This window comes from Falco punctatus, assembly GCF_963210335.1.
Source record: "Falco punctatus genome assembly, chromosome: 10".
NCBI lineage: Eukaryota > Metazoa > Chordata > Aves > Falconiformes > Falconidae > Falco > Falco punctatus.
This window is the reverse complement of record NC_137590.1, coordinates 24,468,602-24,495,853: the sequence shown is the minus strand read 5'-3', so window position 1 is coordinate 24,495,853 and position 27,252 is coordinate 24,468,602. Positions and strand designations below refer to the sequence as shown.

The window sequence follows — 27,252 nt, the reverse complement described above, 5'->3', positions numbered from 1 at the left end:
GAGAAGCAGACAAGGAAGAACCCGACTGCACAGCCTTGTGGTTAAAAAACTTCTGGGCTCCTGTCATGGGACAAACACCTTTCTTTTTAGTGGTATTCACCATTACAAAAGTAATTGGGTAACTGAGGCACACTGGATCATAAGCAGATAAAATACCTCGGTGTAGTTTCGATTCAGGCACCTGATCACTGGGGAGCAGTTTTGCATGTGTTTTTGTGCTTAGCGTTCTTCTTTCTTAGATTTAAGATGGTTCTTGCTATGTTGCAGGAAGGGAAAGAGGCGTGGCAAGGGAGAAGATGACACATCTCCGAGGTCCCCAATGCTTTCTTGGGTGTCTAAACCTGGATGTTTCATTCGTGCTTAGATATAAGATGACTTACAATCACATAATTCACCTATCTTTCAAAATCTCCATGAATTTCACATATTTAAAAAGATTAACCGACACGCTGCTGCATTTTTAAGCAGTGCCTGCCAAACACAACATATTTCTGCCCCTAACAAGAAGTTACTGCCTCCACCTTCGAGTTTTGATTACAGTTTGGACAACTGCTCTTCAGCCACAGTGATCAGCATTCAAATTATTACAAGGTCCACCAGCTTAACATATATAATTCTAAGTTACATGAGCAGCCCTGAATGGATGGGGAGCGATTCCTTTAACTGTTTCAGCTACAAAAGGATGACAGCCGCCCATATATCTTTTGACACATCAGCGTTACGGTCATTTTGAAAAGAAATTTTTTTTCAAAATACCAGCTTCTGTCTAATCCACCTTTCAAGCCAGCTTAACGTCAAGGCAACTGGCGCTGACACAACTCAGTCCACTCCAGTGGCTACCGTTGTAAAACAGCGTACAAACAGGGGATGGGAACCCTTTTGGCACCCAGCCAACAGGAGTGAGAAAATGCTACAAAGCTTAACAAAAACACCCAAACCAACCCACCACAGGGAAAAAAGAGAGAGAGAGAGAGAAAAAAATAATACAAGCTCTGTTAAAAGGAGGAGGTGATGAACACAATCATATGGAAGAACACTTAGCTGCACAATGGTATCCTCATTACAGCAGGATGAATCAACGTATTTAACATGGCACAAAATCCAGGAAATACCTTCAATGCACAGATTTCACAAGGGATATCGCGATCACACATATGCATTTTTTAATTGATTGCTGTCCAGCTTATAATTAAATACAACTATCCAGCTTAATAACAACTGACAGTTCCTGAAAAGCACAATGATCCACTTTAGAGATTTAAACCAATTTAAGCTGTATAGTTATAGTTTTGAGATCGTATTTCCCCTCAATATAATGAGAGGAATTTTCTTGAAAATCTGCACTACTTTGTCCAACTGGGCAGTGTTTCTAACTTTACAACTTGTGCAAATGAAAGAACTTTAAAATTCCATATGTGGGAGATGAAAATAAATGAGATCTGGACAAAATTATAAATTGCCACTGTCAAGTTCCCCCAACAGACAGTAATCCATGTCAGCAGCTATGAACTATGAATGGCTGTACAGTGCTACCAACCAATCTGAAAAATTATTCTGAAATTTACAACTTGCTAGAAATTTTATTACATTTGGGAAGTGCCCTTTGATTTGTGGTCTGCCACCTCTTTGCAACTAGGAAAAGGTAATTAAAACAGAAGTATATTTGAAGTTGAAATGTACTCTTTGGTAGAGAGATACTTCAGCTGGAAAATGTTTTGGAGTTTGCAAATAAAAAAAACTGAAAAGGAATTAGATAAGACATTTTCATGTCAGCCTTTCAGCTGTGTGAAATAACAGCTTCCGAATATAACGTCTTTGTTATATGCTGCATTTTGTGTATCAATAGTGGATATACATTGTCTCTGTGAATATAAATCTTTACTAAGAACAGGTGCTTTTCACGAGATTGCAATGACTACATTAAAATGTTCATGCGAGTTCCCCGAATTTCTTTGTGGAGTAGAAGAAACAATTTTAAGCATATTGGGTACCTCATACATTTCAATTAATCAAGCCAAGTATACAGCTTTATTACCTTATGAAAGGAAATACAAGTATCAACTTTTTTTTTTTTATAGGTTAGTAACAATGATGATAGTGACAACAAGGACTAATCTATTAGATTATGAGCATGACACATTTATTTAAAGAAAAATATTTTACCAAGAATTCATCCGAATTATTAGAACATAATAAAACTCTTCCCTTGTCTACTATTCTTTACGCCTATATTCAAATAAGAACTGTTACACACACAGTCTTCTCTAAAAATGCTTTATTTAGCCTCAATTCCTTTTACCTCTGGATTTTTGTTTACATCACTTGTAAATCCTGTTTCCAGAATAACCTGAAACAAGTAATAAAAAACTATGTATCCTATCCTAAAAATGTTTATTCCCTACAGTCACATGCCTTCTGCTCTCCCCAGGTTTGTAGAAATTCTTCTTGCTTTCTGTTTCAGTGTTCCACTGTTTTCCTTGGGCATTAGAGGAATTATGTTCCATGACCATACTCTCACCTAGTGTGAAAATCTATTACCCTTTCTTTCTTAATATATTGCACAAACAGTGCTCAGAGGAAAAAGCAGGAAAGGTAAACCAGGGAACGCCCCTAAACACCTAATAAACCAGCACATATCACAACATTACAGACCAAGGGGTTTGGCGTTTTAAGTGCGTCCTGGGGATAGCATTAAAAGCTGTTAAGACACTACAAAGGGTCACTGAGAGAGCTTTTTAATCATATTACGTGATCTTCGAAGGTTACAAGCTAACTGAATCCAATTGTCCTGCTTAAGAGAAAAAATAAACTTCATACTTGAACAGCACTTCAAATATTCAGAATATTTTAGAAACAAAACAGCTGTGAAGAGCTTTTAGCCCCTCTCTTACAAATGTAGAAGTAAAATTTGCAGGGTTTCATACAGAATGACTTGAAGATACCTATGTAGAAATCTAAGCCAATTTCAGAGATTATGGTCTGAGAACATAAAAAAGCAAACAGTACTTGTCATATGTTTAGCTCTTATTTGGCTGGCGCGCGTGCACGCGTGTGTGTGTGTGTGTGTGTGTTGATAGCGTGGTAATTTTTGATACGTTCCCAACTGCTACAACTTAAGCAACCTCTAACCTCAAAGTATTCAACATGCTCATGGCCTCTTTATCAATTTTGACATTTTCCAGGAAAAAAAGTATTCAAACTTTTAAAAGAACACTGGGAACATGGACAAACTATCTGATTTTAAAAATAATAAAAAGTTATTTCAGCTGCTACGTATGTTGTTGGGGCCTTAATAGATTCTATCACACAACAGCCTCAAGAGCTCACAGAAATCTTGTACTGTTTGCTACAGTTGAAAAATAACACAGAACCTTGGATTTGGGACCCTCTGTTAGGTCATAAGAGTGTTTTATTGTATTATACTGTGACACATAGCATAATAATTCTGACAGACAGCACTGGATCCACATTTCTCAGTTATATGAAAGAGCAGAATGAGAAAGAGTTCAAAGTGTCCTAATGTATTTCAGGCTCTTCTTCCAGTTAACCTCTGGCATTCTACAATGCTTTACAAAAATATTTCCTTTTCATTTTACTCATCTGAGAGGGATGAGCATAAGAAAAACAAGTAAAGCATTAATATAGCTCCTACAAAATAAACAAGAGAAAAATCTTTTCCCTTATTTAGTTTCTCTCCGTTGTCAGAGAGGTTGCTGTGACATCAATCATCCAAGTAATTTCACAGAAAAGTACAATTACGCTTTCATGGTGCTCCAGCATTTTTTATGTGTATGTAACAATACTTGCTCTTGACCTTTCACCGTTGCTCCCCTTACAAATTCGATGTATGAATACACAGAAAGCTGGGAAGCAATGATCCCTTATCAACAGTGAAAACTGCCTTCTACTCAACCAGAATAAATGGTTTCTTTGAGAAAACCAAGGGAAAACAAGCTTTTCAGCTAACTCTTGCCAATGCACATCAAACGAGGAGACCAATCTGGTGCTTTGGTTCAGTTGCCTCCACTGAGACTGCCAACAGGGGTGCCAATTAGCACTGGATGTAATGAGGGAATGGGTACAGACCTGGTTTGATGTCATTGACTCACTTCACCTGGGTCACTCAGGAGCTCTCAGACAGCTGCGACTTTCCTTCATGGCCTCACTGTGCGAGGCACATCTAGAAGCAAACCACGAAGTACTCCAGTTGTAAAACCCTGGGACTTCCAGCATCCTTCCTGGAAACTGTTGTGAGAGTTACTCTGCCTCAGTGCAACACCCCCCATTAAAAAAAACAATCTGAATATTCTATAAAAAATTTGAAATCGCCTTTGGCAAGTGGGAAGTTGGCAAGGTTTTCATGTTTGCAAAAAATTGTAACATCTATCAGCTTATCAATGAACCTTGTCATTACGTTCATAGCTTTATAAAAAATTTAATTACAGTTCTGGAAGAAGCCCCTGTATCTGTCTGAAAACTAACAGTTCAGTTTAGGCTGGGTTTTCTGCTACAAAATTACAAACATGAGTCTCAGTTGCTGATTAACAAAAGATCTCAAACCAGGAAGACATAAAAAGCAATTTCCACAGAACAAAGAAAGTTCATATTTTCGAATTTGAGGGCTATAACAATAATTTTATTCCATGTGTTAGGATCACAGAAATGTTTTATGAACTGGTAAATATTTACATATCATGTACTCCCACTTAAAAAAGGTATGCATACATTCTAAAAATTAAATATTTCTTTCCATATAACTTGAAGACATAACACCACCCACCCCACCCCTGACAAAATGCCCTTTCTTAATTATCCTGTAATTAATTTTTGTATTAAGATCAAATTGCATTATTTTATGCAATTTGCAGCTAGCCAGAGTTAACCCCTTTGTTATAAAATATGCAACCTTGTTATGTATGCCATCTTTATTACATAACATATCTAAAATATGTAACATGCTGTCACCATTCAGATGTGCCAAGAAAACCAAGCCATCAGAATGATTTGCTTTTCATTCATGAGAGCTGACAGCCCAAAGGGCAAGACACCACCCATCAGAAAGATCATAAATATTTCTCTGACGTTACACTGCTGCATCCAGGGATTTTAGTTTGAGGCATATGTTGGTTTAGCCTTCACGGCAACAGGGCAGTCCAGTTCTACAAGGTTCCGCGGACATAATGCAGGAACAGCTGAATACCTGCATCATCATCTCAGGTCTACCAAACATTCCTTGTGACTCTCAGCTACATTAATGCTGATTTTAACTTCAAAGCTGACCAGCTTTCTTTACACCTCTGACTCTCTGTACTGGTTTCCATTCCCTCTCCTGTTCTCACACAACCTCCAGGGAACACAGGGCGGTGCCAATAAGGACCACAGAGCAGAGAACAATTTCCTGGGAAAAACAGTGAATCGGGTAGCAGAACTGCCAGATACACTTTACAAAAATGCTCACTTTCCACGATGATTGAAATCGAAGAGTTGAGAGGAATAACTGGACTTAAAAAAAAAATGCGAATCACTGAAGGATTCATGGTCTTTACTGATGCAGGACTGTCCCACTACACCACTTGAGGATGGTTTGGGTTTTGCAGGCAGAACCACACACGGTTCTACTTCCATTCTGCCACGAGTGGAAGCAGCCAGCATTCAGCATAGCTCTGAAGCAAGTAGATAATTGCACAGTTATTTCCACAGCCAATAAAACCACACTGCCCCATCAGATCCAGTATGTACTATATGTGTCAACGAATCTGCCTGTTATTTCAGTTCTCCTAATAACTGCTATTACTTTAACATTACTGCAAGAAGTTTTGATGGTCTTGTAGCTTTTCTGCTGACAGTTTGCACAATCACTTTTTAAGGGTGAATGTTCATCTAATTATTAAAGTTCTATTTCTACAATTATTTTTAACTGTAAGAAAAGGTAGTAAAGCAACTTCCCTTAGATTTGATAAATCTTATGCATTATTTCCTTATTCTTTCTATACTAACATCTTAAAAGATATCTTTACCAAAATCTCCTCTCCATTCCCCAACAAACCCACAGAAATCCATACTTTCCTTAAAGATGTAATGGTGCTTCATTGAACTCAAAAGAAACATTGCTACTGGGCTTTAAAAGGAAGTTCTGCTTAATTCAGTTGCTATAACCCTGTAGAAAACAGAAATAAATTCTGGATATACATCAGCAAGTCAGAAAGTGCAAATTAACACCAGAAACCTAACAACTGTGTATAAACATTTAACAACTGTGTATAAATATTTTTCAGCCCATGAATATAAGAATACTAGAATCTGTAGCCACAGTCATTGCAGACACATATTTTTTTTCAACATGCAGGGAATGAGCAGATCACACCATCTTTTCTGCAGCGTTAACACGCAGTCTCAGAGGAATCTGAAATTAAATTCAGGGTTTCAAGACTGGGGAAAAGGCACACAGATTTATCATTTAATCGGCTTTACTGATCAATCACTGATCAGTTGCAATCAGCTATGCATAAGGACCACAACACCATATATGAAAAATTACAGTTTCAAAAGACGAGACCTGTGTGTTAAATGAACAAAAAAGTGTACTTTCTCTACTAGATACTTTTCCTCCCTGTACCACTTTGTTTTGTGCTGTCTAAATATGTTTCTACCTTACCTAAATCAGTAATTAACTTTTCTCTGCATAATATGGATATTAATGAAGAAGGAATTTGTACACATAACAGAATCAAGTAAATTCTTTTTCTAGCAGAGAAAGTTAAATTATTACAGTGTCCAGTGCTTTCTTGTCTACACTCATACTTTCCGAAATACACAGTAATCTGTTCATGAACAAAGGATTATGAAGTAAGTGCAAAATAATCTTGTAGTCAGTTTCCATGGTTAGAATATAGCTATCCAACTTCCAAGGATATTCATTCATTAGATGAATGAAAGGTTTAATTTATTGACATATTTATCTGCATATTAAACATGAAGTTAACAAAACGTACACTGATGATTTTAAAAGCAACACGCAATGAACTGTTAAAAGGCTACTCCTACCCACAACCCACACATTCAATTGTTTCCAAAGTACTCCTATTACAATTTGATTTACATTTTGTTAGGTTGTTATAAAATCAAAGACACACAGCGTGTAAAAAACATTCCTTTTTCCTCCCGGCAGAACCAAACAACAAATGAAACTACTGTTAAATTTTCTTTAGGTAACAAAGCAAATTTACACAATACTTTTCCACATCACAAATTCTGGCACTCTGAAGCGCTCTATTCATGGAGAGTGCTTGCTCAAGATTGTGCATAATTGTTGCTTTGACAGACCTGCTGCTACTGATACTTGAATATATTTGCATAACCTTTGCCTTGTTAACAAAATGCTAGTCTAGACCTTGAGACTCAGTGGCAATACTATGACATAATAGATGGAAAAATAATCTGAGTCACAGAAGCTTTTTCTTCTTTTCTTAATTATTCAGCAGCTGACAGTATTGGAGTGGCCTGATAAAGCCCTACAGGATTTTTATTTCCTTTGACAAACTGTTTCTTTGTTTAACACAGCAGTTAAACCTCAGAACACCAAGGATGAATACACCTGGCATCAAGAATTTATTACAAATGAAACAAGTAACTTTTCCTTCCTTCCTGTCATTCTTATCTAAGCTACCTCACATAACAGCATGTCTACATTCCTAATTGACTCTCACCTTAAGCATTATACTGTCTGCCCATCATCTGGACTGCGTCACATCTCCCAGCTACACGCTCCTAATTGTGAGAAGGAGAAATACGAGAAGCAGAACACAAGAAAAAAGCAAGTAAGGGCAGAAGTGAAGTAGGGTCATCACTCAGCTGGAAATTACGGAAGCCCCAGAGCTTTACTTTTCTCTATCCTTGCCTGTACCAGGTCTTCCCCTGTTTGAGACAAAGGAACGAGAACTGTGCATAAACCTAAAAATACAACCATATCATGGGTTTAAATGACAGGCTAACATTCACCATTCTGCGCTCTATTCGTTTCCTAGTTTCTAGCCAGTGAACCAAGTGAACACCAAGCATTAAGTTTTCACAGAACTATACATTATAACTCCAGTATTTCATTACTCACTGGTCGGCTCATAGCCCTTCACTACAGAAATATAAGCTCAAGACTGTTTTTGCCACACATCACTTTATACTTAACCACATGTCTTTTCACCTGCCTGCCTTGTAAGGTTTTACAGTTCTTCAGAACATGTCTTCATTTTTGCTGTATTAGGTAATGTAGCCTAACCAACAATCATCAGCAATTATGACACCAATTTACTGTCTTATTTAGATAATTTATGAATAAATAGGTTGTATACCCTACCCACGCATCTTTCTGATACTTCACTGGCGAGCTCACTGCTTTACACGAGGTGAGTGTGAATCTTACAGCCAGGCAGAAAACCCATACCTAAAGAAGTCTTTGCTTCTACTACCCATTCTTTACACAAAATGGTTATTTTACCTTGTTAAACTGTATTTGTAACTTAGGAATTTACAAAATCTAAAAACTTGTTCCAAATTACAAAGCACTTAAAATCAAAATTATATCTATATTTGCTTCTCATAACATTGCAATCCACTCTTGGAAAGAAAATCATGTACTTAATCCTACTAACAATTACAAGGTTTACATACATATTTAAAAAAAGAGAACTTTACTAGTTTGTCAAATCAAAACCTTAAGAAAGTCAGGATTTTCAAACATTCTATCTGAAGACTTAGGTACATCCCCTAAGTTAACTGACTTAATTACAATGGTAAGCATTTAATTCTGAAAAACTACTGAAGTTATAGAAAAGAATGGAATACTAACAACTGTAAGCGTGCTTCTGATTTAAAATGCTATTTTAAAACACAATTTGGCAGCAATTTACTTTCCCAGTGACTTTGACCTTTTTTCTAATTTAAAATTTTCAATTTCAGAATGCAATCATAAAAATAAAACTGGTTTGTTTAGGTACCGTTAACATCTCGCTGCTCTGTAGACACCACCTGGTTAGCATCCATGCAGAACCTCACAGGCAATTCTGTATTAAATGCTAATTCTGTTATATCATTTATAATATAACTTGTAATAAAAATCTGGTAAATTTAGTTGCATTCCATCAGTGATGACATTCCCTAACCATCAGTGTTTCATGCATTGACATTTTTACTTCACAAGTCATGATATGCTGCATTCGAATGGGACTTTCCTCCTGCGCAATGAACATCCAGACACTGTGCAAATTATCTTTTAAATAAATACAGGAAATAAGAATAATTAATGGTTTTCATGAAATACCCTGATTGCAACTACGCATACTTTTTATGTACAAAGATTGTCTTAGTTACTTGCTACTGCAGATGACAACATGAAGTCTGAAGTTGTAAGGATTTGGAGAAGTAAGAGAATATTTAACTGAATAATGTTTGGCCCTGAAAGTATACAGACAATTTTAAATTACTGCTTTGTTTCTCTCTCGTCTCAATCCTATTGAGATTCATTAAAAAAAATAAAAATGCCGCACTTGTGAAACAAGACAACATCCCAAACTAAAACAAACCAGTGAGTCACCTCCACCCAGTGTAAAAGGTAACAACCACTTACAGAATCAACACTGTGTGACTTTTTTCCAAGCAGCCAAAATGAACAGCTTAAGTTTAAAAGATACAATACAAAAAAAAATAATGTGGAAGTATGCAAACGTGATCACCGGGCTATCGGAGCAGAAGCTGTTGTGTAAAGTCCATTTAAACTATCGTGAAACGTGATCCTTAAAGCCCCATAAGCAAAAAAGTATTTGTAGTCAACTTTCTATTGCTCTAGAAGAGGCAATGTCAGTCTAGTGAAATGCAAGTACCCCGGTAAAGGATGACAAAGTTCATAAAGAAATGACTAAAGAGAAATGTGATGAGCTGAACAATATCACATGTGAAATCATGTACTGAAGTGCCAAAAGAAAAATTCTTGCACGGGCTGGAAGATCATCATCTTGGCATCACCTTGAGGAAAAGGAACGTGAAGTTTTATTTGACTGTAAAATGAGCAGTAAACAGTAGCACGAACACAGCCATAAAAAGGGAAACAAAATCCTAGGATGTACAAAATCTCTTCATTAGGAATAAAAAAGTATTACTAGTAAGATTTCACCCAGAGGATCGTATGCCATTACGGGAGCCATCCCTAAAAGAGAGCGACTCAAAGCAGAACTGGCACAGAGAAACTCTACTAGGATGACTAGAAGAAATAAGAACTATTATTATGAGATGAAAATATGAAAAAAAAACCCAGGCTTGTTTTGCATACGAAAAAGAAGGCCAAGAATAGATGTTAATATTCTCCATGAAGTATTTTAAATGCCAGGGAGAGAAAAAAAGCTAATAGATATTAATCAACTATTAGTTAATTTTATTCCACTAAAATTAAATTAGGTAACTACTTTAACCGGAAATTTAAAGAAAGTTTCATATAATGAAAAATTAGACTCTGCAATAGCTGGAGCACTGTATATAGAACTCCTAATTACTTTTAAGATAGAGCACAGTGAAGGAGATTAAATTATGCAGTGACTTCTAATACCAGGCAACTGGATTCAACAATCTAGAAGTCTCTTACAGCATGTTTATATATGAACATGCTATTGTAATTCTCCATTGTAAAGTTCACCCTGAAAATGTTTAAGTAAACTTATCAAGATGTATAAACATTGCACGTTTTACATGTGTATAAATATACTCCAACCTAAGAATAAGGTACCCCTTAGGTATAAACAATTCATTTTATTTTTAGAAAAATCTCAGCTGAATGCATAAATACAACATGAGCACTGAAAAGGCTTCTTTCCCTTAATTCTTTCCAAAGTGATTACTGGGGATTTTTGAACCAAATATAAAACTGGTATTGACTGGAAACTGCTATTTTATAACAGCAAACTGAAAAAAGACACTGCTCTCAGATGAAATGATTCTTCGCTTTTTTAAATTCAGAAAAAGAGAAAGCAACTCCCAGACACTTTTGCGGCTACAAAAGGATGATTAGGATCTCAAGGTCAACAACTTTTGATCATTACTGAAGGAAAAGTTCAGTATGTGTTTTTGCATAGTGATAAAATAGTCTGAAGGCATTAACAATGAAATATAAAAGGAAATTTTGAAATAATAATACTACCTCCCCCAACAACAACAACAACAAAACCACAAAAAACAAACAACAAAAAACACACACAAAACCAACTTACTCCAGGGGTATTACAACTATATTTCTTTCCAACCAAAATAAAGGAGAACTGGCTTATCTGAAAAGAACATTTTAACATTCTGCTTCATGGCTTGGGACTTTGTAGGCTGTATTTCTCTACATTTATGAGCAGTTTTCCATCTGTTTCCCATAGTAGCTGCTGCCTCTATTAGACTAGTACTTCCTTTTGTATTACTGGCTTTATTAGAGGCTAACTTCTTGTAAGTAAAATAATCACAGGTAATTTCCCTGTGAAGCTGAACGCCCTTTGAGATGCTAGAAAATACACAGTAGCGTGATCTTGAGAGGCTTCAGAAGACAAGTACACTCTACTTAGACATTTCTTTAAACTGAAGTTTTCCAAAACTGGAATTATTCAAGAATCCATTTGACCCACAAATGTTCAGACTGTTACGGATAACTTTTTTCTAAGCTGTCATCTTTTTACCTGAGAATCACAGATCATTTGTCAAGAGAGACCTCTGGAGGTCTTCCAGTCCAATTGAGCCCCCTGCTCAATGCAGGTCTAATTAGATGGGGTTGCTCAAGGCCAGTTCCAGTTGAGCCTTGAACACCTCCAAAGATAAAGATTCTGCAAGTTCTCCAGGCAACCTGTTCCAGTACTACCACCCTCATTGGCTTCCCCGCTCCCAACCCCAATACCTAATTGGAATTTCCTGCCTTTTAATTTGTGTCCCCAAAACTCCAAAGGGCTCCAGCTATACGGCAGCCCTTCAGGCAGGTGAAAAGCTTTAGTCAAGTTGTTCATGAAGTTGGTAAAGGGTTTTAAATTAAGTCTTCAAGAACGCTACAGATCACTGATCCGGTTTTTAGGGTTTTTTTCCCAGAATTACAAAAAATAAACTTGAATTTAAGATAAAGCAACCATGTATTTAGTCTAATTATAAAACAAGTGTAGTCTGACACACCTCTGGAACATTAATCCTTGGTGTCACACAAAGCTAAATAATTAGTTCTATGTGAAGTTCCTTTACATAGCTACTTCAAGCAGGTCCATTTTCCATATCAGAGTACTAAGAGAATAAGACTCACAGTTTTTGATGCTGGATTCTATAGCAAGATATAAAATAATCACTCATTACCTGATGACATAAAAAATGTAAAAATCAAACCATAAATGCAAGCTGGTTTACAGCTCAGTATTTTTGCACGTTCTCAGAACAACTGATTTTTCAGTTATGATATGGTTTCTTTCTGGAAGTGTCAGTAAATGGAGTTTCATTACTTCCCATTTGTTTGAACACTCTTTTAGGAGAAACATTTCATTTCTGAGTAGAATAATCTTCACTGGAAGAAAGTTTCAGTTTTGTTACTATAAAAATGTATTTGTGTTCCTGTTCACAAATTCCTGGACTACTGACATCAATATAAATACAAATACCAGCACTTCAAGCAAAACAATTACCCTTTAATTTTGAATAAATTTCTCCTTGCCATAGCAAAAACATGGGTAATCTGTTAAATTCTTCAAAAGACACTAGATGGCTCCACTGGTGCTCCTACAACCTGCTCTGGCAACATCTCAAATCTCCCACGGGAAATACTGAAGAAAGACCTTACGATTTCATTTCAGCAGTATAATGTATCATATAGAGTATACTCTTCCCTAAGGTGGCACAGCAAAACATTAAGTGTTAACTCCATTTAAAAAACTTATATAAAAGAAACTTAAAAGACACGGTATTTCCAATATGAAATAGCAAATAAAATCAAACAGAATTCAATAGAACCAACCCAGCAGAACTCGTTAATGTCAGAGCAAGCACACCTTTGGTTTCACTCTGCAAAACACTGCCATGAACTTGGCACAGTCAATTCCATCCCTACCACACGCCTCCTACAATACCAATGACTCTGGTGTTATATTCACAGTATGGGTATTAGATTTGTTACAAAGCGTAGCACCTGATTTGATTTATGAAAGTAATCCTTAAGCGATTCCCTAGCTATTGCTCTGTTTTACAAAAGAACCCAGAAACTACTGCCCAGAGAATGTACTCTATGAGTCCGATTGCTCCACGCATCTGGGCTGACCTCGCCACGTAAAGCAGTTCTGACAGCATACTGCTTTCGTCCACAAAACCAGTGAGTTAGCTGTGATACACAGATTAATGAATAAAACGTTATGGAAGATGCTGTCTGCTGAAAAGATTATCAGAGTTCTGGTTCTATTAGATGGGGGGATAAAAGACATGTTCATTTCATTACAGTTATTTTGCATCTTTCTTCTTACAAAGGAGTTGCTGAGCAAATCAAATCAGACAAAGGATTGAAACATGTAAAAAATATTTTGAGGTCTTCTTTAAATATGTTTCTCACCATTTATCTTTATTGCTTGCTTATCTGATACCAGCTCTTTGTGGATTACACGCACAAACACTAAAGTCTTACCTAAAGCAAAGAGCAGAACAACATTCTGCACGGTAAGGGCATGACACATCTTCTGTATATGTATGTATCTATGTATCTATATTTTCTTCACACAATATTAAGCAAAGGGAGAAGACTTCTGCTGATGATCCTGGGGACCTGAACCAGATTTCTCCCATAGCTACGAAGCTGGTACTCCAAGACCTCTTGGCAGAGGCACGTGTGTATGGAGTGATACACCAGCGGTTTAGATAGAAGTGAACCTCCCCATCACCCTCACTGCACTTCGCTCTGCATCAGAGTGCCTTCAGTGCACATCACCTGAGCTCCTGTCCAAAGAATCCACACATGAAGATGACGTTTAATGTGCTCTGAAGGGACATTCAGTCCTAAGGATAAGGGTATTCAACAGCAAAGATCACTAAACAAAGTACAAATCTCAGGTCAAAAGCACCACTACTCCTGTTGCACCATGCTACACGCTAATGAAGGCATGGCTTATTAGTGGGGACCTGGGAATTTAGATGGAGGACTCCACCATCACATAGGCTCATGTTTCCAGGCAGCACCTGGGTCACTTTACAAAACACAAGATGGAAAAATACACGAGAATAATTTTCTGTTGGAAGAGACCCACAATGATCATTCAGTCTGACAGCCTGACCACTTCAGGGCTGACCACGAGCTAAGGCATGTTATTAAGTGCATTGTCCAAGCACCTCTTAAACACCAGCAGGCTTGGGGCATCGACCACCTCTCTGTTGAGGCTACTGAAAAAACAATATGTAAGGACACACACAAAAAAAAATCCACATAGGAATTTTTCAAGGAAGTTGCATGAAGCCCGTATTTTCGTTAAGAGAAATGATTTCTTCCCCACCCACCCCACCCCCTCAAAAATGGATTGTCGGTATAAAGCATAGTTAGTGATAGATCTTGACTGTTTTGCATAATATTACAGCAAAGTAGGAAATTATGGTGGACATTTATGTGGTTTAAAAAACATCAAACCAGTAATTGTGAACAGTAGCCAAACTGAATGGCAGCTCAACAGTTTTTTTACAGGCACTGATCCTGGGCCTGGTACAAGTCATTATTTTCGATACTGATAGAACAGTTAATACTTTTTTTTAAAGTTTTAGACAGCTCTGAGCTGAAAAGCCATGGATGGCAAAATGACCATAATTCTGAAAAAAAAAACCCACAACCCAAAAAACCACATCAAAATTGGAGAATGACACGGTTCAATAAAATTAAGATTATGACATTAGAAGACGATGCTATTGGGAAAAAAGGCAAATATTTTCACAGTATAACTAGCAAAAGTCTGATGAACAAAATTAAGAGTCAGATATTCCATGTGACACAGAACTAATCAGGTACCACCTGAAGTACTGGGCCAAGTTTTACAGACAATGCTTTAAAAAAATAGCCAACAAACTGCAAAGGTGGTTAGTAAACATGACTCTTATGGAAACACTGTTCAGAAAAATTACAAGTAGTACGTAGATTATTATTATTTGTATTCTTTTATAAGAGAGAATAATGTATAGAACCCACACTTGGGGCTTTTTTTTTGGCATGATACATATCGCAAGACTGTTTCCTGAGACCTAAAAGTCATTACCCACAGGACTTAAATCATCCTTGTTTCCTTTCCCGTGCACACAAAAAGCATAGATTTTTTTTCAGAAAATCTTGGCTAGCCAAATATGACAGGAAATGTTACATAAGGTTCCTGTAAATTAAAATAATGGTAAAAACATCTGTAATGTAATCAGACATAGGCAACTATTGCCCATTTTGAAAGAGAAATTGAAAATTTTAGCTCAAAGATGAACACAGATGTTACCAAGAGACAAAAAAAAAACCCCAAAAACAAAAGTGAGTAATTTCCAGGTTGCTCTGGACTACACAGAAGAGCTGAGTCTGAAAGGACCAGCGTGCACTTAGAAGTGTTTTCGCTGATCGATTTCATGCTGAAGTGGACAGAGAGGTGTAAAACCACCGGTACTTTCCATGGCAACTGTAAGAGAAGGCATATATACTTTTGCTGTAGAGCAAAAACCGAAGTGAGACAGAAATGTACAACCATGCAGAGTTTTGGTTTTTTCCCTCTAAACAAAAAAAAACAAAATCTGTCTTTCGCTCAATAGTTCCACCTAGAACTAAATATCCTGAAGACACACCCTGAGGACTCCTCTAAAGATTCTTCTTGGCTATCCCCAGCTTCCCCACAATCTAACTGCTGCTGTTGAATGGTCAACCAATATTTAACTTCTGTTCTTTGCCATTTTGCCTGTCACATTCCACATTTACATTTTTTCCATTCATTTCACCTCTGACTCATATTATTCCTTTTAAAAATGTGCTATCCCCTTCAATCATGAATTATTCAAGTCACTTGGCCGTCTGGTATTTTTCTGATGCTCCATTTTTCTCAGCAAAACTTGCATATAGTTCTCATCTTCCGGACTTACTTTTCATCCTTGGATTGCTATATTTTTTCAGTTGTCCTCATGTTCCTGAATTTCCTGCTCTCTTCCATATTCTTCCCCACTGCTTCTCCATGAAGTATCAATGCAATCCTATAGGTATTCTCAAGACATTATAATTTCCCCGCTCTCTGAACAACAAATGGGTGGTCACCACAGAAAATATCACTTAAAAAGCCTTTCCTATTTTCTAGGGAAAAGAAGTATTTTCTTAGGATGCTTATTTCTCATTTACCAATGTATAACCCAAATATTTATGAGCCATGCTTCTTTTCCACTACATCAATAGAGATCAAATTAAACATGTTCATCTTCATTACAAACAAATGCCATTTAAGTGATACAAAAACGCTGAAATTTCACAACACTGCACAAATGAAGATCAATCTCTGAAGCTACCTACACCTACATCACAGTTTTCCCAAACTGCAATTGAAGTCAGAAGGCTGAAACACTGAGTTGTAGATATGACTCAGTTCCTCACAAAAAGCTTTCCAATTACAATACCTCACCAATTGGACTTTAAATAAATAATCACTTGTGTACCTTGCATCTCTAGTTTAATCTAGTTCCTGATGAGACTGTGAATGTTAAGAAAACAAAAAACCTCTGAAATTAATGTGTGGACCATCACTATTCTTCTGTTCCATACTTTGTTTGTTCCTGTGACAATAAGAAGAATATACTGTGTCTGAATTACAGATATTCAGTTATGAAGGTTAATGTAGCATGTCGAAGGAGATGAACGTTCTCAAGCAGATTCACGTAAAATGCTAGCATTTGTGATAAACGTACCTGAGTTTGGGGGGTAAGGGAATGCTGAGAGAAGAAAGAAATTAAAACTACTGTGAGACTGCAACCTGCACTATAACAGCAGCTAAGAAAGGAAATTACTGCTTTAGGCCTTTCACAATACATATACTACTTAAGGGCAGTTCCCACGCTGAAAATTTCTTCATTCAAGAACCTTATCTCAAGATTAACAAAAACTTGCACAGCAGGGATATCTACATTGCAAGTATCCAGATTTTGCAGGTCGTAACAGCCTAAACAGGAACTCATCTTGAACAGTTACTTCAGAACTTTTTGAAATGTTACTCTAATTTCCTTTTCCACAGGAAGTCCTCCAATAGATGATCTTTTCCATGGTTCTTGCACATGCAGTAGCAGGAAAGTCTACAATCACTATTCAGTCTTGCAAAAATGTTTGTTCCAAGTATTTCCTAAATCCCTGTAAATTATCAGCACTCAGGAAAGGGCAGGTAAAATATTTCATTGTAGTTTTCCAGCTGGATTACCATTAGAATGTAATTCTTAAATTTGAGATCTAAAGTAGTTTTCCGTCTTTCAAAAGTAGTCAAGCTTGTACTCACATTCACAGTCAGGTACCTGTAAAGAAACAGCTAGCTAAAAATAGCTTCAAAATGTGCATATTCCAATGAACAGAAGACTGTTAAAGATCTCCCTCATGAAGCACAAAAGCATAAACGAGTGATATATCCACTATAAAGTTTCTTTAAAAATAATATAGAAAGGATCATACAGGAAAACAACTGTGGTTTTTGATGTTTCAGACGCCAAAGAGTGGGTTCCCTTATGTCACTGCAGCACGTACACCATTCAGAGTGAACATTCAGGCACATGCAGACAGAATGTGCACACAGGAGTAACCAGCAAGGAAGGCACCCTCTCTTTCTGGAAGACTTGATGTCTCCTTCATACAGTTGCTTAGGCAATAAAATCCTTTATCCCTAATTGCCTACTTGCCTTTCCCAAAGAAACCCAAAACTTCTCATGCACTTTCTCTTCCAGAACCAAGTGTAACTTTTCTCCTCGTTGTTTTAGTGGTCTCCAAATCCCACCACCTCTCAGGCAATCCTTCTGTTCAGTCCCTTGGGCAAACCAATCCCTTCTTTGCCAGTCCTCACAAGTACTTTTCTCTACCCCATATGTTTCAACAGTTTTCTCTTTTCTCTCAAATAAACTCAATTCTCTGTTGCTACCTTCAAGAAGAAAATGTTTGTCTTCATTAACTTAGTCAGGTCACTAACCAGAGGTTGGTAAAAGACAGCACAGCCCCTGATGTGTTGCATCTGCTGTATGATTCTGCAGCACCCAGAACAAACATCCAAATTGCAGGAGATAGCAGTGAGGGACATCAAAGGCTCCACACACGGCAAATACAAGAACTAGGAGCAGAATATCCAAATTCTTCCCCCCCATGGCTGCTCAAGAGACGCTTGTTCACCTGGAATTACCTGAAAACCTTATTATATTACACATAAATGAAGAGGCCTGATAAGTTAGGATCAAGCAGCTTCTATTTACTTGGAAAATTAGGATATGGCTGCCCAAGTTAAGGATCTTCAGTTTGCAACCAGGACCATTTAAAAAATACATTGAAGTTGGCCTATTATAATAGAGATCGGAAACTTCAAGAGAAGCATTTTTGCAGGAAACAACCTATGACAAAACCTGACAATATTTTCACTACTGATCTAAAGAACACAAGATCATTAATGAAGTGCAGGAATGGAAAAACCTACTTATGTAAAAGAGCATTCACATCAAAATAAATGTGCAGGACACTAGTAAAGCACCATGTACAAACAAGTGTTTTGTAACTTTTGTAGACAGGCGACTCCAACTTTGTGTGCATATACGCAGTGCGTATCACCAAGCCCCCGAGAGATCACAGAAAATGACACAGAAGGAAAACATGTCTGGTTTAGTTTCTGTTTGTACATGATGACACTCCTTATTGCCACAACAGACAGTGATGCTAAACCCATCACCAGGAATCAGGCCCCATAGCACCCTCTTATGCAGCTGTTCCATCACCCTGTAGGTGCAACATGCAACAAACACGGCAGCCTAGTGCTGCTGAAGTTTAAACTCGGGGTGGGGGTAAAACCCAGCAACAGAAACCTCTACTGAAATTTCTCTACAAGACGGTGGATTTTGCCAAGCCCACCCCCTCCGCCCAGTTTTCCTCCACACCCCCTCTCTCTCTCCAATTCTCTCTACATTAAGTCTTCTGCCCGTTTCATATCCTACTGAAGCTACCAGACTGACCTGCCAGCATGACTCAGCTGCAATTACATTAAATTCTAATAAAGGCTCATGCATTTGACAAGGCAGCCTAGCTTAACCCCTGCCTCTCAAATACACGTTTACAGCAAACAGTCAACCTGAAGTGTGGCTCGCTAGTATGTTTTGTGAATTTTGAGTGCAATAATTCATATTTTTATGCTGTAGTTTTTGGAAAGCTACATTTAGTAAGTTACAAAAAAGATCTCTTCCCTTACTTCTATATTGAGAAAGAATCCTAATTGGCCAGAACCAGTCATAAAAATTTAACCATGTTTCTGAAAACACGAGTGCCAAAGGGTAATGCATCGCTAATGGTTGCCAGTGGAATAAATAGCAGTTCTGACGTCAAAACTTTGTTACACTCCAATAACTGGCTCACTTGGGGTTTCAGGTACAGCAAGTTACATGTCAGTTTTAAATAAAGTTATAAAAATAGAATACACGGTGAACCATATTGTCACTATGCAACCTGAAACTATATGATTTATGTCTAATAAAATGTTAACAAAGGTGATAGATGGTACAAAAATAGAATTTTCTACCTCATAATACCCTCTTACTTGAATTCGAGAGGGCAAAACAAGGCAGATACTATTTCTCTTCCGTTTTTCAAAACATATGACCAAAACCAGAGTAAGCAATTTTGAGTGGAAGTGACATTCTTAAAACATTTATAGTACCTTTACCCAAAAGGCAGTCTAGTAGAATTCAAATGGTAAAAATCTGCATTACGATAGATCTTTGATTCCTTCTCCAATAAACACATTAAGCAGGAAGTGGCTTTCCCTTGTCTTTCAATTCCTTCTCTAGAGCAACTATTTAACAAAATACTCCCTTTATATCTAGTTTTATAAAAGATTTAAATCATGGGCCATGCTTGTATAACTAAGAGCTTCCAGGTTCAGTGATGCAGCCACCCAGATGATGGACAACACTATGGTGCATGTGTGCAGCTTAATATTCATAACCTTCCAGCTATGCCTATGCACAAAGAGGGGTTTAGCTGTGCAAACCATGGATGCATCCACAGGGAAGGGAAAGGACAATGCTCTCAGGGCAAAGCTTGAGACAGAAAGACCAATCTGAAAGCAGGTTCCCAAAACTGTTACCTGAGGTCCCACATAAGTAAGATCATCCTGATCAAACACTAGCATCAAGCAATACTAATCTTTTCCTTTCTAAATCTAAGCCTGATCATATGATCTTGCCAAAATAGAACCATAAATAAAACATTTTTCCATTTCAGGATAGCTGAAATGCTGAGGGACTTCCAGAAAAAGGTGATACCATGTCCCTAAATGAGGTTAGAAGAAATACGCTGTTTTGCCAAAATTCTATGATCATTTAATTGAGCACATCCAACAGCTCACAGTTCTAGAGCTGGAACTTGAAGTGTGATGACAGCACGAGACGCAGCTATGATGTAGATTTGGAATGAAGTAAAAGCTGTCCAGCAACTAAACCTTGTACCCTGTCACTGGGGTACAAACTGTACATTGTTCTGAATATTGCTAGGGAGGAAACCACAGGTCTCCTGAGCCTCACCCCGAGATCTGTCTCTGGAGATGTGCAAAGGTTGCCACATAGAGTCATCGTCCTTTGCTCACATCATACACTTCTGAAAACTGGTGTCTCCTAATTGCATAGATGGTGCAGTTGTGGCTTAAGAAAGAGCTTAAACTGGGGAAAGGGACAGGAGGATTGACCCTCCCCAAGCATACTCTGAACTAGAAGTGAAAAGGATTTTTCCTGCCATTACTCATCACAGAGGTTGGGGTTCCATGGTGCCACCCAAAGCAAGTAAGGAGGCTGGTCCTTTTGAACAGGAAATCTCCCTGAGATGGAGAGGGTGCTCCCCCTCTTCCCTTCAGCAGGAAGCTTGTGCAAAGCCTGAACACTGTTCATGCAGTCAATAATAAATCTCTTTCCCTTGAATAGCAAGTCTTGTTAATCTCAAATCATTTCTGTCTTGAGCACCTTCATAAGTATTCCTGGGAGAACAGGCATTACTTCCATTTCAGAGATCAGAGTGCGAGCTAAGTAATTTAAGTATTTGTACCATGCTCTGCACATCTGCAAGTGCACACAAAAAATTTGGTTCACAATTAAAAAAATGCTCAAGGTGTTGCTCCAGGAAAACACGCAGCCAAAATAAATCCAGTTTGTTTGTAGCTCCTGTAGAGTTTACCAGTCTTCTGTTATAAAGTTTATGAAACTGAGTTTTAGACTCAGCATACATGATCATTTAAACACCGATGCAGATTATACTAAATAATAATTAAAAATGGTAACAATGTTACTATTTAACACCTGTTCCTTTCAAAAAGAAAACCCACTAGGACAGTTCACACCAACTTGAAGGAAAAAATAAGTAACAGGAAAAAACCCACCAAAAGAAATTCTTACATATTGATTATCATGGGTACTCTTAAGGAGTGGCAAAAAATAGCTTACTACATATGCTTCAACGTTTCCATTGCTGAGTTGTCTACTCCATTTTCATTACTTGATCCCAAGTGAAAGAAAGGTACTGGAAGCAAAAATTGCCTGCAAGTACTTTTTAAATAGTAAATTATGCCCTGTCATATATTACAAGCATTATTTTTTTTTTTTCAGCTGCAGAACAGTCCTAATTTTCCAGTAGGCTTTTCCCTCCAGTGAGTAGCAGCAAATGCTAAAAGAAAAAGAACAAAAAGAAACAACTGCCCTTTCAAAGTGCAATTCACTATGAACAGTGAATTTCTTCTATAACAGGGCAGCTTTTAATCCTCTCAATAAAGGTGACTATTTTACTTGGCATATTCATTTAAATTGCAGTGCACATAATTTTCTAATGTTTTATTTATGACACTGCAGAATAACCATTACATTTTAAACACATCGTTGTTCAAAAACGCAGACCTAGTTTTGTTTGTTTTGCTTTAGCTTCCCCCTCCCCCATCAGCTGGTGCACTTCTCTAGGCTGGTAAAAGGAAATTCATCTCAAGAGGGAACAAGTATTTCAGCCACAGGTTTTTATGAAGAACAAACAGCCAGAGTGGTGACAGGACCATCTAGGACTGAGCTTGCTGTGGGCAATGGTGAAGCAACGCAGATTTCCTGCCTTGGTTATGTCCCTGTTTTTATCAGTATCTCTAATCTTGTGCTGCACTGAGAATTCTGCCTTTTGTCTTCCCATTGGGGAAATACAAGTTTAAACCCTTTCTTATATGACAAAAGTGGCAAAATATCCCATCGCTATGAATAACATTCCAAATGCTTCCTTCGTTTTAAAGCCATTAAACAGTTCCCATTAGAGAGGGCTGAGGAAAGAGCTCTAGAGGGCACACAGGCAGGAAAGGCAGCGGTGCTGGCAGCCTCGACGGCTTCCCCTTTGTGAAGGATTGATGGGCGGCTCTACACCACACGTCCCTCCACTGCCCAAATACTTGCACCTCGTATGCCATCACCTGCCGCAGCTCAGCAGCTATACTTCTTGCAAACATCACGTGACTCTGGAGTCAAGAGTTTGGCAATTTTAATCAGTTCCTTCACCTCTCCCTGAATACTTTCCAACAAAAGCCGAAGAAAGCGTGTAACAACTTGGGACAATCCTTGATTCACCAGTACAAGGTAAACCCTCATCAACCAAAAATATATCTCTTAGAACTCTAGGTGACTCCACTGATCAGATTACAAACCAAAATAAGCCATGTAAAAGTTGACAGAACGTCAACATGCTGAACTAAGAGACATTCTCTCTCCAAGCTGCTCCACATCAGTCAGGGTTTAAGCAAAGACCTTATATAGCTAGTCCATCTTCTGGTCAGTACATAAACTTCTTCAAAATAAGGCAGGTTTCTTTTGAATATATTAAATAAGAAAACTTTCCCAGTAGTGTCTGCAGGTTACAAATTCTACGTACAACTTCCAGACTTTTCCAACTTCTTGATGTGCTACATGCTTAGTCTTCTTTACCACAAATGTAAGAGTTCTCTCACTTAGGACAGTGGGTCGTCCCAGATGTATAACCACCTTTAACTACAATTAGCAAGTATAGTAGTGGGTTTGTGGATGGGAGGCATTCCTCCTGTCATTTCCTTGCTCTTTAATGGAATTCAAAATTTAAGTGAACGCCACAGGTACCTATCAAATAATTTGTAAAAACAACAACAAAAAGCCAGTTTTGAGACTTTCACTTTGCCTTCAAAGTTCTTGATTTTTTAATGCTTACAATACTTAGGAATAATTTTACATTTTCTTTTACATTAAGAGAATTTCCCCTAAACAGGGGGAAAAATCCTATTAATTTTGTTAATAAGGCATCAACATTTCACTATACTATCACATGAGCTTTAAGACAAAAGTCATTACATGTACATCCTGCATTGGGAATTCCCCTGATGTTTCTAATTTTGTTTTCAGGTAAAAGAAAATGCCCTTTGGAGAAAATACTGACCAATATTTCCAATACATCAACACTAAATTATAAATGTATTCTAACCTTAAAAGTCAAACAGAATGGAGACATACAAAGTTTAGGATGTATTTCAGAGTCCCAGCTTTTAAGATTAGATAGGAAAATATACAATTGCATACCCACAAGTATCAGAGATCTGACAATATATAAAGATATGAAGTATAGCCCAAATCTCTCTAACTCTTCAGGATGACTGTCATTAGCCCGTGGAAGTTCATATGCTCAATTCCAGCACTTGGTTCAAATGTTTTTCAAGGTCATAATTCCAAAAAATTCTTTACAACTTGTTACATAACAAGTTCTAATGCTATACAAAGAGTGGAAGACAGATGTCTGACCCAATTACAAGTAGAATACAAGCAAGACAGTACCAAATATAAAAGGTAATTTCACTGATCTCTTGCTTCCTCAATGAGAAGGAAACAGATTTAACACAGGGGGTATAACAAGATAATACGAGAAGTTTTGAAGAAATGGTTCTAAAATTAACAATAAATTTAAATCCATGTCTGTCCAGGCAAACTACTGCAAGTTTCAGTGTTCCAGTTTTTGGTTTGGTTGGTATTTATGTGATATTCTGATTAAAAATAACATTACAGTATTCATTGAATTATTATAAGGTACTTATTTCCCGAAGTATAGAATTTATAATGTTCTAGCACTGCATCTTCAGAAGACTTCAGAGATCAAAAAAACGAAATTGAAGACAGTATCTACAGCATGAAAAGTGTTTTTAAAATCAAGAAATATTAGGAAAAAACAGAGAAAGTTACTTCTTTCAGCTTCACCACTCTGAATGACAGTACTCAGACACAAAGAATAACGAGCAATTTCTTATAATATAAACAAGAAGGGAGATCAGAACTTTGTGAAGAAATGAAGAGTTAGTAGCACCTTCTTCCGTTGCACTGTTTTCAAAGCTTATACAGAAAAGACAAAAAACTTTGAATAACAAATTAAAAGATCAAGTTTTAAGAAAACTGGGAAAGGTTAACTTCAGATTGAGATGAAGAAATCAAGTGGCCAGACTTGAAAGACAAATCAAGTACTCAGGCAATGAAGGAAGAACTTGATTAATAAGTTTAACAGAAAAATCAGTTTTCTGCATACTGCTTTTCTCTTGTAATTGCTTATGCTGTTAGAAAACCCTATTATACCCTAATTTTATAAGACAATTTTCTGAGACAGGTGAAGAAGTCTAGCTGTTCCATTTTTAAGTGGCAATCCTAAGTGCTTTGCAATTATTGTCAAAGCAACACACACCACATACAATTTCAGGTCCTCAGGATCTGAAAGTCTGATTTGAGTCTGTTAATATGAGCACTGGGGTTCTGGAAAGAATGCTTTCTTAGCAAGCAAGAGGAAAAGAGGGGAAGATGCTCTTGATTTGTGGAGCCTAAGACTCCTAAAACTCTTCAACAAAAGCCATGATTGACAACGTCGTTGCTCTGCAAAATAGCCTACAAAAGGTATGATCCTGTTTGTGCTGAAGATCAGTGCCCAAGTGTGGTGTAAATTCATCTAGGAGCACTGAAATCGCATTATACACAGTAATGAGCCCATGTTTAATGCTCCTTTCCCAATCTTTGATAAACAACAGAGTAGTCTATTACCAAAATTTTTCTATGAGAGATAAAGACAACACAATGATGAAAGCTCCTAGCGCAAACTGCTAGAAAGCATTCATTTCATAATTATGAGCCATAGTTATGAACCACAGCATAAGCAAAGAACAGATCAAACCTTGCAATCCAAGTTCCCATAGACTTCTCTCAAACAAATACAGGGTTAGCCAATCTAGCTAAGAGAAACCCCTTTTACATCTAACTATATTCAGCATTTTTGTATACCAGAATAACGTAGCTTCACTTTGCTACACATTCACTTAATACAAATTATTCAACATACTGGAAATATATAATTTGAAATATAATTTTACTAGAAAAATACATCATATATCATCACGATACATTCAGAAGACTGTGTGACATGATAACACAAAGCACATATCCAAACTCTTTTAAGCTACTAACTGTAACATGCACACTTTAATAGACATTTTCAATTTATTTAGTATACTGCACAACATGCCATATTAACAATTTATGTGCCTTCTGTTTAAGCCACAAAAGCAATTTCAGAAAAATAATGATGGCAATCACAGGACATTCAACTGCTATAGTTTCAGCTTCTTTCCTTCTTTTAACTAAAAATAAAACCAAAATGCCTACTGCTTTAGCATATAAATCATACAGTCTTGCAATAACTGCATAGCTTTCAAAGACCTTTAAAACTGATCAGAACTGTAATACGTATTTCCAGGGGAAAAAAAAAGCATGACACATTAACTTCAGTCTAGTTTAGGAATAGCAATAGTTGTCATTTTGACTGTAGGGTATGTTTAGTTCAAAAATATTAATTATAATTAATTACATTACATGTATCCCCCAAAGCATGGGAAATTCAAAAAGCTTGCAGCACCGCGGATCAAAGCTCACATACATGAAACCCCACCCTTATAGAAGGCCTGTGACAGACTTCCAAGTTACCTATAGTGCCTACACTTTCAGCAGAAAAGACTTCAGCATTATAAGACCCTGTGGAAGTAGGGAAGCAAGCTCAGCACCAATTGCAAAAATCAGTATTTGTAATCAAACTAGATAAGTACTACTATATGCAATCTGTGAGGAAAATTTTGAAGTGACAAAAGAAAGTTTGTCCAAGCTTTGTCAGAAAAACAGGAACTGCGTATTTATAAGTGAATGCAATCAAGTACCTTAGAGCAGAATGTGGTTTAAAAAAAAAGGAAAATAATATATCCCATTGTTTCACATTCAAAGTTTTGTCTCTTTGGAAGACAACTGCTTTCATTAGTTAAATGTTTATAAAAGACCATCTTATTTGAAAGGACCCTAAGGTTTAAAAGGAACATAAGAACAAAACAAGAAAGCATATTCTTTGGACAGAAATCTTTAACGTGGTCATGGAAATGGCTGGGTTTGTTGCTGTTCTAGTTCTATAATATTTGAAGATAAAATACCTTCCTGCTGTAATGGCAACCTCCAGAGAGATTTATGAAAACCAGAAAAAGGAAAAAAAAAAAACCAAAACTGAAAAAATTACGTACTAAGACTGATACCCACTTGAGTGAATGTTCTTGAGAAAAAGCCATACAGCAACATTTGATAAACTGAATAATTACTGCATTACATATAAAGAGGAAAGTTAAAGTTCTACATAAAATTACAACAGAAAACATTATTTTAATTGGTTCTTTGTATTCCTTACAATAAAACAAAATTTTATAGTATCAAGTGCAACCAATAAAATACTTATTTTGACTTCTATAATTCATTTTCTTTGTTCATCAGCATCAGTTGCACCACAGGCTCCTGCTGTTTATTGTCCTGGTCGATTTTAAGCCCTTAGGTGACTTGTTAGCAAATGATTTGGAAATAAAAAGTGACGCAAAAAGCTGCGTAAATCCTTATTAATCGTTAACTCACTCTACCTCCAAGCCACCTGCAGTACCTCTTAAAGTTGATTATGGGACAGAAAGACGTCAG

The 27,252-nt window shown here is 37.1% G+C and overlaps 1 protein-coding gene across 5 annotated transcripts in view; it reads right to left on the bottom strand.

The window, feature by feature from the left end:
- The window catches only part of METTL15 (methyltransferase 15, mitochondrial 12S rRNA N4-cytidine), a 188,221-nt gene that overhangs the window by 17,283 nt on the left and 143,686 nt on the right, over positions 1 to 27,252 (bottom strand). The window lies entirely within an intron of this gene.